A 13,249-nucleotide genomic window follows, 5' to 3' on the forward strand; every position below is an offset into this window, starting at 1 on the left:
TTTCCAATTGTCATTTGCCTCTTTCAAAAATGATTTGGCCTTTCACAGCCTCTACTTATAACTCAGAGTTTAAAGTTCAAAAGTATAAACGTGTCTCATGAGAATGTGGATATGAGTTTTTATTCCTATTTTTTGTCATTCTGTTGTGTAATTTTGATAACTCTGCCATGAGTGTTTTTCCTACCAGAGTCTTGTGTAATTGTTTTCTAGTTGTATGGTTAACACACTATTATTTTGGAATAAAGACATCTTTACAAAAATTGTGGGTTTTTTTTGTGTGCCTTCAGGTATGGGACCGGTGTTCCAGAATGCTAGGGACCTTGGGTTTTTCCGGATAAGGGATATTTCCATAATTTGGATAACTGTGGTTTAAGTCGACTAAAGTCTTTTGATGCTGCTAATCTCCGTATGCCCTGACATCTAAAGCTACTTTAAAATAAGTATATCAAAGGACCCAGGACTTATCTCGGGAATTGTAATTAATTAAAGCAAAGCAACAGTGCAGTGCATAACTACAGAGGAATTTTTATACAATGGTTTCCAAAGGCATGAAACTATTCGTTTCTAGCTCCAAGCACCTCATCATCACTATAGCTGCCCTCCTGAAGTCCTCTAATTAGGTTCAGAATGTCTCTTTTGGTTGTGAGGAAGGTTTTGTTCCTTGTTAAAGAAGATGAACAGTAGGCTCTCCATAAAAGGCCTTCCATGCCACCAATAAGCTTTTAAAAGCAGAAAACCCAAGTAATTGTAGAGGCCACCCTGCCTTTAGGTCGATCAGTGGGTCATTTGAGCTTGTGGCTGAGAAATGCATCACTAGTGTTCAGTTGTTGAAAATATTTATCTTTAAGCTCCAGTGTCACTGGGCTCATTGACCTTGAGGACTACCATCACCAATGACTTGCCCAACTGCTGCCGCTGATACCCACTCCCCCAAGCTCTCTGCCAATGACATCTGCCCTACCATCCACACATGCAACCTAACCCTCACCAATGGCTTTGAAGGACCCATGGGGGAGTCACTAGGACCAGGGCCCACCAGCGATCCTCCTGGCATCCCTGGTTGACTAACCCTAAAGTGCAGCTAATCACTACTGTGTCAACCAATAGTAGGTCAGAAAATATAATTCCAATCATCTTCCCAATATAGATTAATTCAACAATTCCAATAGTTTTAAAGTTATTTGTAAATAAAAAGGGCCTGCTTGTCCCTATCTGCACTAGTCAGGTCTGAAACAATCACAGTGCACAGTAGATTTAATATACTGTTCTGTTTCTTGGCCTTTTTACATTTCCTCCTCTAGATGGCACCCATAGCCAACAAATGTCCAAACACTCCACCAATGTTACCAACCAGGCAATTGCACCAGCGGGAACATTCATCTCTGCCAAATGGTCATATGGAGATATCAATAATTAACCTCTGTAGATAACACAGGATTCTTTTATCCTCGCTCTGATAAATACCTGGGCCACAACGTTTCTGGCTCATATATCAATGAATTGGGCACTGCCACCATATAATTGCCTCCTTTTATTATATCATTTCAATTTCACCCAAAATTTACTAGTGTTTTGCTATTTTCTGCTGTTTTGGAGATTCACACTGCACCTTTTTATGACCTGAATTTAGTAAAGGGCTGAAATCTCTACAGTTATAATGGGGTTCACCCAAGATCTGTGGATGTCAGTGACAGTGGTCTGAAATAGTTTAATAATAGAGTAATAATCACTTGTCAATACAATTTAGGCCTAGAGAGGGCTAATTGTGATCACTAAATGCTAAAAGGCTCCATGTGCTTATTGCACCCATAAGGGTTTCACTTACGACAACTATAAGGGTTCTACTTAGGGCACCCATAAGGGTTCCACTTACTGCACCCATCATGGTTCAACTTACAGCACCCATATGGGTGTCACTCATAAGGTTTTCACTTACGGCACCCATAAAGGTTACCATCACATGCATGGATGTATTCATGCATCTGAGGGTAACCCTCATAGGTTGCCATTTGTTCTATAGAAGAATCCCTGCTGTTGAACTGTCATTCATTAGTGATTTGGAATCCTACCATTAGGTGTCAGTGTAGTACCAATATTTCTATAAAATGCCCCTTTCTAATGTAGATACAGAAGATGGGTTCTGTTGTTTCTAAGGGGATAAAGAAGAGTGACTTCCAGGTTTTGATAAAATAGGTCAGGAGAGGTTTACTTCCCCTTTGAATCTACAGGGAGCTGCTTTCGCCTGCAATGAAATCAAAATGAATCCCCAGCCGCTGTCCATAGAAAAGAGCCCCAGGGATTCCTCTTTGAGTTCTCCGGCTTGTGTGAGCCACTTTGTTTTATAGGAGTGTCAGGGTATCAAATCCAGTCGTCTCACATAACTAATTGTCAGCTCTTATGCGCTGCAATATCACTGAGTGATCATTTCCAATTCCTGGCAATTAAAGGGAGATGCTCTGAGTGTTTGTCCCAGGACATGTCAAGGGTTAAACCTTCCTTTCTAGTGTTTCCAATAGGGATGCACCGAATCCACTTTTTTGGATTTGGCCGAACCCCCCGAACCCCTTGCGAAAGACAGCCGAATACCGAACCAAATCCGAACCCTAATTTGCATATGCAAATTAGGGGTGGGAAGGGGAAAACATTTTTTACTTTTGTGACAAAAATTCACGTGATTTCCCTCCCCGTCCCTAATATACATATGCAAATTAGGATTAGGATTTGGTTCGCCCGAAACCGAATCCTGCTGAAAAAGGCCGAATCCTGGATTCAGTGCATCCCAAGTTTCCAACAATAAATTAATTTGGTGACAGTCACATAGATGGGGGGAGATGGATGAGGGGCAGCTCACGATAGGAGCCAGGGTGCAGCTGAAGGCAGCAATCACCTTGTTTTGTTTTCTTGCACCGTTAGACCTTCAGGATGAGAAACACAAATCTCTTTCTGTTATTTAACCTTTTACTTAATCTTGGCTGAGCACAACATCCAAGAAAGGGCTGAATTTTGGGACTGGGCAAGGAGGTCACCTGGAGTAATCTCAGTGGGCCCTAGCCCTCATGGGCCCCACTGCTCCAGACAGGGGCCAATTCACAAGGAGGATTGTAAGCTCTGTGGCCGGGTTGGTGGGTTAGACTTTGTCTGCAACAGCCTATCAGACCAATATTAAAGGCAGTTCTTCTACTGCAATATAAAGGCTGTGGATTAGCACTGACATATCTATAGCAACCTACATTGTGGCATCACTGCTGACAGTGGCTCCTCTTGTTTATGACACCGTCGGTCTAACAGTCTCAGTTGAGAGATTTGGTGGGAGAAGCACCCGCTCAATGTTGCACTGATTCTGGTGATACTGAACAAAAAGCAGGATTAATGATAATATGATAATTGTAATTATTCACTTAAAGCAAATTAGTATCCCCCCCCCCGATACGTAACACAATGATGTCATTTGATGCCAGTGGGGGGGTTTGACGAGGTAATGAGGCTTTTGGCTCCACCAATCATTCTACAGCGCAGGCATTAGCACCTGTCATTCTTGTCTAGACATGAGCCTGGGATTCTGCACCTGAAGCCATCGCTGACTCCTGCGATGAAATAAACCCCTTGCCAGTGATTAATATGCACATAGGACTTTATCAGCACAAAATGCAATTATTTTCCACATTGTTTATATATATTTATAAATAAAGTATCAATTACACTCTAACCCATCATTTGTATCCTTATTTTGCTTGGGGATCCCGTGTCTAATGAATGTGCTGCTTAAAGGAGAACTAAACCCTGAAAATGAATATGGCTAAAAATGTTGTATTTCATAGTGAACTTATTGCACCAGCCTAAAGTGTCAGCTTGTCAATAGCAGCAATGATCCAAACTTGTCACAGGGGGTCACCATCTTGGAAAGTGTCTGTGACACTCACATGCTCAGTGGGCTCTGATTGGCTGTTGAGAAGCTAAGCTTAGGGGTCGTCACTAATTATCCAGCAGAAAATGAGCTTCCCCTGTAATATAAGCTGATGCTACAGGTTTGCTGATTATTAAATTCTGATGCTAATTGCACTGGTTTCTGTGCTGCCATGTAGTTATTATGTGTATTAATTACTAATCAGCCTTATATTGTGACATTTCTATTCTATGTGTACTGTATATTGTGAGTGGGTCCCTAAGCTCAGTAAGTGACAGCAGCACAGAGCATGTGCAGTGAATCAGCAGAAAAGAAGATGGGGAGCTACTGGGGCATCTTTGGAGACACAGATCTTTACTGCTAAAGGGCAGTGGTTGCCTCGAGCTGGTACAGAAGGTCAGAACCTAATGAAGAACATTTTTAGCTACTTCTTTATATAAGCTTTAGTTCTCCTTTAAAATTTTTCTTTTCGTGCAATACAGGCAGCAATATTTGAAGAGAACTGTGTCAGGTTGCTAATAAAATGACATCTTGGTAGTGATGAGTTGTAGTGGACTATTAAATTAGTCTCCCAGTATTATTTAGCAGGCAGTCCCCTAGTGTTCTAGACGTCTAAACTGGGTCGTAAGGCTAAAATACAGTTATGAGGGGTACCTGTTTCCTTATCCTGCTTTGAGCCATGCCCCTGTAGTTCTATCAGTGCCCAGTAGATGGCACTGTGCAAAATTATAAAATCCTGAGCAGCCATGTGCTCAGGGTTCATTTTGTTAAGCCCTGGCCTAAGCAGGCAGGAAGGCTGGAAGTGGAACCTAGACAGGTCAGGTCTAGTAAGGATAGACTACTCACTTTCATAGGTCACTCTAGAAGTGACAGACAGTCAGGTTATTTAGCTGAGCAACCTGAGGCTCCTAAAAGGAGTGTGAGTGGGATAAGGATCCCGGGACTAATTGCCCAGAGTAGGAACTAAGTATACAGACTTAGTGATGTAGAGATTCCCCTGGCTTCCACTTAGGGAAAAGGCTGGAAGCTTGGTGTACCTTTATTCTTCTGTGTATGTTCTCTTCCCTGCGGGGAATGATACTGCCTATCCACTGTTGCTCTATGTTCCTGTTTGATCTTTATGTACACCCCTTTGTGGAGTACTCTGTTGAATAAACATATTTGCTGGTTAAGTTACAATCATTGTGCATTGCACCTATTTATAGTTGTACTATACCCTGCCTCCCCACCGAGTGCTTAACCCCTGAGAGTTGAGGTCTCATCCGGAGCAGAGTATTGGGGTAAAGCTCCTAGTTAGAGAACGGTGCCACTCAATTTACTATATTGTTACAGAGTGGAAAATTTTGGCATGTGCAGATTCGGTATGAAAGTATGGGTTTTGCTGATGGCGAAAATATTTGTGGCAAAAATTGGCCACGTGGCTTGTAATGCGTTGCGTGACAAAAACAAAAATGTACAACAAACAAATAAAAGAACAGCCATAGACTTTAAAAAAAAATTGTCACACATCATCATTTTTCCCGCAACAAAAACATTTTTGTGTGAATTTTTTGCCATAACGCAAATTTTCCCATGGATTTGCTCATCCTTACACCTTGGCAACTATCAGTTGAAATTCCAAGCCTGGGAGCTTGGAGGTGTGGCTTTGGGCACTGGACTACAACTCCCATCATGCATTTACCACTGATAATATGCCTATAGCTGCAGTGTAATCTTGTGGAATGGTGCTGCAATGTTCTCCTTTAGGGCAGAGACACACGGACAGATTCGGGGATATAAGCCATCCGGCAACAAATCTCCTCTTCTTCGGGGGCGACTAATCTCCTGAACAGCCTTCCCGCCGGCTAGAAAGAAAATTGCTGCCGGGATGGCACTCGGAGTACTTCATTTTACGAAGTCACCCAAAGCTTCCTCGTGACTTCGGAAAAACGAAGCACTCCGAGTGCCATCCCGCCGGCGATTTACATTCTAGCTGGCAGGAAGGCAGGGGATTTGTCGCCGGGCAACTAATCTCCCCGAATCTGCCCGTGTGTCTCTGCCCTTAAAAGGCAGAATTATACAATCCATGTACAACGTAATTAAAAGGGGAAATGTATATTTTATGTGCAACGTGAATTAAAAATAAAAAAGAGAGGGGGGCGGCGGGTTCCAATGACTTGTGAATGGGTAACGCTGATGTGATGTTTAGTGACAGGATTCCAATCTGAGATGCAGAACATACTCTGCTAATGAAATTCCAGGAAATCCTATAAGGGATTATGGCGTCACTCTGTAAATACAGAATAAAGGAGCAATAACATTAGAGGCAAATTCTATAATTCCGCCCTGGGAATAAATCTCAGTGCAAATGATGAGGGGGCGGGGATCTGAAACAAAAAAAAAAAGCTTAAGTGCATTTTCCTGTGTACAAAGTGATTCTTACTGCGAGTAGGAACATTTTCTTCTGTTAATGAAAAATCACTTTTTAAGAGAATTACTTGCTATTTTTCCAATAAGCAGGTTTATGGTTTTTCACAGTAAACTCTGTGCCTTATCGGGTTTGGCCTGCACTGCATTAAGAAGTTGGTGTAGTAGCACTTTGGCTTTATGAGCCTAGGTTGGTCAAATTACCCCCCACCAGGGGGCAGGTTAGTACATGTCACAATAACCACCTGGTGTTTGTAATACATGTGCGTATGGTAGACTCCTTACTGGGCCCAGGTGTGAGTGGCCCCTCATGCTGCTAAACATTTGGACTATTTCATGGTTATTCCGCACGACCCAGGGAACCACATAGCCGGAAGCAGCACCGCCATTAAAATCACGGAGCCCCATACAACAAAGTTTCCAGGGCCCCGGCCCACCCCTGAACCCAAGCCCCACCCCAGATCCCGCCCACTCCACACCACAGTTAAAAGACCACACAGATATCAGTGCTAAAAAAAGGTAACCTCCCCCCACACACACACAAGTTATAAAAAGATAGTGGTGCCAGGGCCCCCCATAAAAGTTTTTTTAATTGGTGCTCAGGGCCTCCCTACAAGTTAAAAAAAATAATTGGTTAGCAGTGCCCCCCTTACAAGTTAAAAAAAATTGGGGCCAGAGAGAATATTTTTTTTAAAAAAAAAACTGGTGGCAGGGGCCTATAGATTATTAAAATAATACATTGGTGGCCAGGGGATTTAAAAAAATAAAAAGCACACATTGGTGTTCAGTAGAACTGAACTCGTGGCTTCAGGACTTCAACGTCGACTCCTTTCGCCACTTCAGAACTTCAATTTCGGCTGTTTTCGTGACTTCTGTTTTTTTTGCCACTTCAGGACTTCTGCTGTTTCGAGACTTCAAGAGAGGCAAATGATGCCGCACGGATCCGGCCCTTCAGGCCCGGGCCAGAAGTACCCCCTGTGTCCCCCTGATGGCGGCCCTGCCTATATATGAAGCAGTTCAGTAACCAATATCATAAAGAATGGGGCCCTTAATATTGCCTGCCAGGGGCCCTTAATTTTGCCTGCCAGGGGCCACACCAGCCTGTGTGTACAGTGTGTCCTGCATTCTATAATGACCATTCTACTTTGTGTGACAATGTACAGTGTTTGGCTGCTCCTTCATAATAGTACGGAATCACTTTAAATCGTTTGGGAGACTCACTCACAGGCAGTGAGGGTAATTTTTTTACTCACAGACAAATGGAATCAGTCATTGGAGAATATCTGATTAAGCCTGGGACACAAAGACTTCAGGAGAGGCAAGGCGATGCGATATGGCATGGATCCGGCCCTCTCAACGGGGCCTGGCTATTTCGAAAGTGCAGCACTACCGGGGCCCCCTTCAGGCCCAGGCCCGGTACAGCAGTACCCCCTGTGCCCCCCTGATGGCGGCCCTGGCCGGAAGTGACATCACTGTGAACTGGAAGCTTCGAACTTGGGGCCGCATGAGGCCCCCCTTCTGGGCCCCCTTCACGCCCCCCCTCCCCAGCTGCAAACCACGGCCATGGCCTAGTCCGACCCTAGTGATGTCACTCCAGAGGCAGATCAACCTGGTAGATGAAAAAAAAAATTGGTAGTTCAGAGAGGGTGGGAGGGAGGGCTAGACCCAAAGCTGAACCAGACACCCAGGCAGGGTACCCACAGACCTCCAGCCTGGCTTATGAATTTGGAACTTTGTACCCAAAACCCGACTTCCTTGAAGGTATTCTGAGGGTACCCAAGGGTACCTGACCCACTGCAGGTCTCTAGAATAGGGTCTTGTGTATTATATTATTAGTGGGTTCCCTATGTGAGTAGCAATGGTCTGGTGTTGCACCTTTGTGCTTATCGGAGAACAAATGGGATCTGAAAATCATAGGGCCTGTACAAAGGCCCTCCATTCTCAAACACATCAAACCATCCATTTCCTAAAGATGGCCATGATCAGAAAAGGCAAAGTGGTCAGACACTAAGCCAGGGTAGTGGAGACCCTGTAAATCAGCAAGTTTAAGGTAGTCTAGTGAGTAGGGTTGCCACCTGGCTTGTATATTACCAGCCTGACCTCTGAAAATGATGTTTGATGCCAATGCTATTAATAAGGGGAATGGGGGGCATAAATATAGGAGGTCAGGTATTGATATTTCCAGAAAAGTTAGCAACCCTACCAACAACAGTTCTGTGCTCCACCAAGGAGAAGCAGCAGGTTATTATTCACCAGATGACACCTGCCAATGTAGGGACATCACATTGGTAAAGCTCCAGTCTCTAAGAGAATCATTGAATAATCGGTGCATTGGGCTACATCTGTGGCAGAGATGCCAACCAGGAACCAAAGATGTAAGAATTCAAATATGTAGGAATCATGGCCAAACCTGCCCAATTCCAAGTTCTGTGCTTCACCAAGGAGAACAGTGGTGTTAGTATTCCCCAGGCAACACCCGCCAATGTAGAGGCATCTCTATGGTAAGGCTCCAGTCCCTTAGAGAATCATTGAAAAATCAGTACATTTGGCTAAATCTGTGGCAGAGATGCCAACCTGGATCCAAATATGTAAGAATCCAAATATGTAAGAATCTGACCCATACCGGCCCTGCTACAAGCCCCAACCCATTCTGCCTTGGCCCTGCTGTGCTCTCTGTTACACTGCTTCAGACGGATATTGTAGGACTTCTGTTGATGATTCTGCACAGGCCCAGACTGGCAATCTGTGGGTTCTGGCAAATGCCAGAGGGGCTGCTGTAAGATGCCATAGACGGTCACCATTTATTGGGCTGGTGGGAGGCTACTTGGGCCTCTATGTGGGCTGTTTGGGCCTCTGTGTTCTTGAAAAGCCAGGGCCTATTTTGATTCTCAGTCCAGACCTGATTCTGCACCCCTCAATGGAGCAGGTAAATTAGGTTTCAAGTACAAATTACAGCAGGCGACAGGCCTGGCAGGGGACTGAGTAATGAACAAACTCTATAATGTGCTACTGAATATGTTGGAGCTGGAAATATATACTGTATAGTTCTTTATTCGTAAGCGAGTCCCCCAGTTCTGTAGGAATGATTTCAGCATGGACACGTGTTTTGGACAAGTGTATTAATCTCAAAACTGGCTGTTAAAAATCTCTCTTCAACATTTCTCCCCCACCATCCTCACGTCCTGAAAATGTACAGTGTTTGGTAATTTTATATCTTGTTTCCTTGTTTCACATCTGATCAACTCGGCACTGCAACAGCCCAATAATCTATGTTTTATGTTCTTCATCTCCCAGCCTATAATAGCAATTAACGGACGACATTCGTTCTGTTGGATGGAGCCATTTTGGTCTCACGCTGACTGGAACAACATATATAGTAAGCGCGACTCCATCTGCCAAGAAACAAAACAGAGACTAAGTGACTCAGTTACCATATGGGCTTGAGAGCAGGACTATGTAAACCAAGTGAGAAAGAGACAGTCTGGGAGCGGCGTTAAATAGACACTTCACCTAACAGATACAGAGAGGAGGATGAGTCAGTAAATGAATATGAGGATTCAAGCAATAAAAGGGAATCTAAATTCACATAATAACAATTTTTATTGGTTGCAGGAACATCTCAATGTTCAGTTTTCCAGCATATATCTATTAATATATGCTGCCTGTCTCTAATTATAAAGATTTGTTTGCTCAGTTTTTGCTCATCTCCTGGCTGCTTATCCCCTTGGAAGCAAAAGAGTCACCATCCATGCTGCCCAGTAAGGCTTGAAGTACCAGCCAATCAGAAACAAGGTAGGTGGATATGTGTAAATCTTAGATACTTCTCTTCTGTTGGCTGCTACTCAAAGCACTACTGACCAGCTTGAGTGACAGATCTCTTGATAGCAAGGGGACTGGCAGCAAGAAGATAAGCAAAGACATACAAGCATTTAGAAAAGGCTACTGATTTTAATAGATTTAAGGGTCATTTATTATGTGCATAGAAGACCCCCCCCCCCCATTTACAAAGAAAATATCCTCCCCCTTGAGGGCACAAGTTAGGTGGCTCCAGCGAATAAGAGCCCTTTATTTACTACCTGCCCTATAGGTAGGACTAAACCTGTATGTTGGGACTAAGGGAATGGTGGGGATGTGTGTGAAGTTGACTTGGGTTGTCTTTATAGGGACTGGCTAAGCTGCAGGTTAGGTGTAGGTAGGAAGAGTGTGGTATAGTTGGTATAGGAAGGCAATGTGTTGGGATTAGTGTAGGATTTTAGTTGTGCACAACATGAACCCTATTATCTGTTGTAGGACAGCTCTACTATCATCACCCAGAGATCAGTAGTAGGAGGCTCCAAGCAATGAAAATAATTTGTTAATACTTTTATAACTGGTCAGGTTTCTTGTTGTCCTCCTACCTCTTCAAACAGGTTTCAACTTCCTCCTGGTGTCCTTGACATTAGCAGGCTCAAGCTTCTGACAAAGGTTTTCTACTTCGATTGACTACATCCATGGAGTACTGTCCATTTTTGTCCATGTAGCCACCATATTGTCTGGTGCAGGCTACATTAAAGCAGTATACTTTATTTCACAGAAGAAAATCCAAAGATGACTCTCTGTGGGACATTAATGAATGTGTCCCTGGAGCTTAAAGGATCAAGAGTGTCCACAGGTCATATCAGTGTCAGTGTCCCTATCAGAATCGAATAAATGGAGGACAACCTTTCAGAAAAGTTCAATTACTGGCACTTTTATGCCTGCGGTGTCACTTGCACGTCTGTGATTAGCAAGAGGAGGGATAAACATCTCTGAGGTCCGAGTAATTTCTCAGTATTACCCATCCTGGATTCTCCATGCAGCCACGGTGATAAAACCTCTACTTTAGGGCATATAAACACCATATGGAAGATGTGTCTCTATCTATCTTTTCCACACCTGACAGATCATTTTCTCTTGCAGTATCCCAGAGAGATAAATAAACAACCCCCATGGTTGCTTGTGCCTGATGTTTCTGTCAACCTGTGTTTGTTATCTGTATTTAACATGCAGTTATAGTATTCTTGTCAGGGATGTCCAACCTACAATGCTCAAGTTTTTGTTTAACTACTACTCTTGACAACTCCCTGATACCTCAAGAACAATATGGTTTTGTGGATGTAATTGTAAGGTCTCTGGTTGACTACAGGTAAGAAAACAAGATCATTCTGGTTATGAATACAGCACACAACTGATTCAAGGGAAATCATTAGATAAGTTCTCTGGACTTTGATATTAGTGACCATTTCCAGACTGGATCCCCTAGGGCCCATCAGAGAACCTAAAATCCAGAATACACTTTTGTAACTCTCAGATGTATACAGTACTAAATTCTATTGGTGTGATATAGGCTTGTGGTGAAAATAGAGAAGAGTTTATGGGACCTGGCCCACAGGAACATTCTATGGTACTCATGCAGGCCAGCCTGACCTTGTCAGTGATGTCAAGAAGATGACCACCATGTCCAACATCACACTAGCTCAGTGGATTGATGTTTCTGATGTTGACTCTTATACTGAAATCCTTTATTTGGCCCCATTCATTGTACATGGATGAAAAGACCATGGGGCAGATTCACTAAAGGGTGACGTGGCTAAAACTAGCGGATTTTATATTTTTCTCCAGACATTTTATAACATATGGAACATTCATTTTACAGTGGGCTCATGTGTAGGGCATTATATAAACTATCTTGTCTTTATTAGGGTTCCCTGGACATGTGTAATAAAAAGTGGTAACTTCAAACATTTGCACCAACATTTATAATAAAAACGTCCATACAACTTTAAATTACCCGCCGTATGCAAACTGACCTAAGCGCAAGATCACTATCGAATTTTCGGTAGACACAAACGAACGATATCGCATCTTCGATATGAAGCTTGCACTGCCAAAATAACGCTAGCGAAAAATCGGCAGCGTTCGACGCCGCGGGACGAAACTTTGCATTTCAGTGAATTAGCGTATTCGTAGCGCATTTGTGCCTGGCGAATTCGTGCGAGGGGTGCGAAACTGACGCTAGCGAAAATTCTCCCATTTGTGAATCTAATTAGTTTGACCCAATTTGTAGGGGGCATCTGGAAGAAAAACAAAGAATATATTTTCTGTAGACCTCCAAACTGTCCTCCAATTGTCTTCTAAGATACTTGTGTCCAAAGGGGAACTTTAATCAACGTTCTAATAAGGTGTATTGATCTTTTAGGTTGTAGCCTTGTCATGTCTCTTCTTCTTCTCATTTTGTACGAAAAGCAAACATTAGACATGAACATTTTCATGCAATTTCAACTGTTTTAGCTGAAGGTGGAATTGCCTTGTTATTTAGCATCAGAGTGTTCGTTGGAATATTTGCAACATTTTCATCAAAAAGAAATCAAAGTTCTTAACTCAAAAAGAAGAAATGAGCCATTTGATGGCAATGGAAATGCAAACAGTAAAATGCAAGTTTTACAGTACAATTTGTATCAATAGCCAAAGCAGGAAGAATTGGAGAGTAGAGATGTCGCGAACTGTTCGCCGGCGAACTTGTTCGCGCGACGTTCGCCATTTTGGGTTCGCCATTGTTGGCGCTTTTTTTTGCCCTCTCACCCCAGACCAGCAGGTACATGGCAGCCAATCAGGAAGCTCTCCCCTGGACCACTCCCCTTCCCTATAAAAACCGAAGCCCTGCAGCGTTTTTTCACTCTGCCTGTGTGTGCTGAAGAGATAGTGTAGGGAGAGAGCTGCTGCCTGTTAGTGATTTCAGGGACAGTTGAAAGTTTGCTGGCTAGTAATCGTTTTGATACTGCTCTGTTATTGGAGGGACAGAAGTCTGCAGGGGTTTGAGGGACATTTAAGCTTAGGTAGCTTTGCTGGCTAGTAATCTACCTTCTACTGCAGTGCTCTGTATGTAGCTGCAGTGGGCAGCTGTCCTGCTTCTGATCTCAT

The sequence above is a fragment of the Xenopus laevis genome, chromosome 4S, assembly GCF_017654675.1.
Source record: "Xenopus laevis strain J_2021 chromosome 4S, Xenopus_laevis_v10.1, whole genome shotgun sequence".
Classification (NCBI taxonomy): Eukaryota; Metazoa; Chordata; class Amphibia; order Anura; family Pipidae; genus Xenopus; species Xenopus laevis.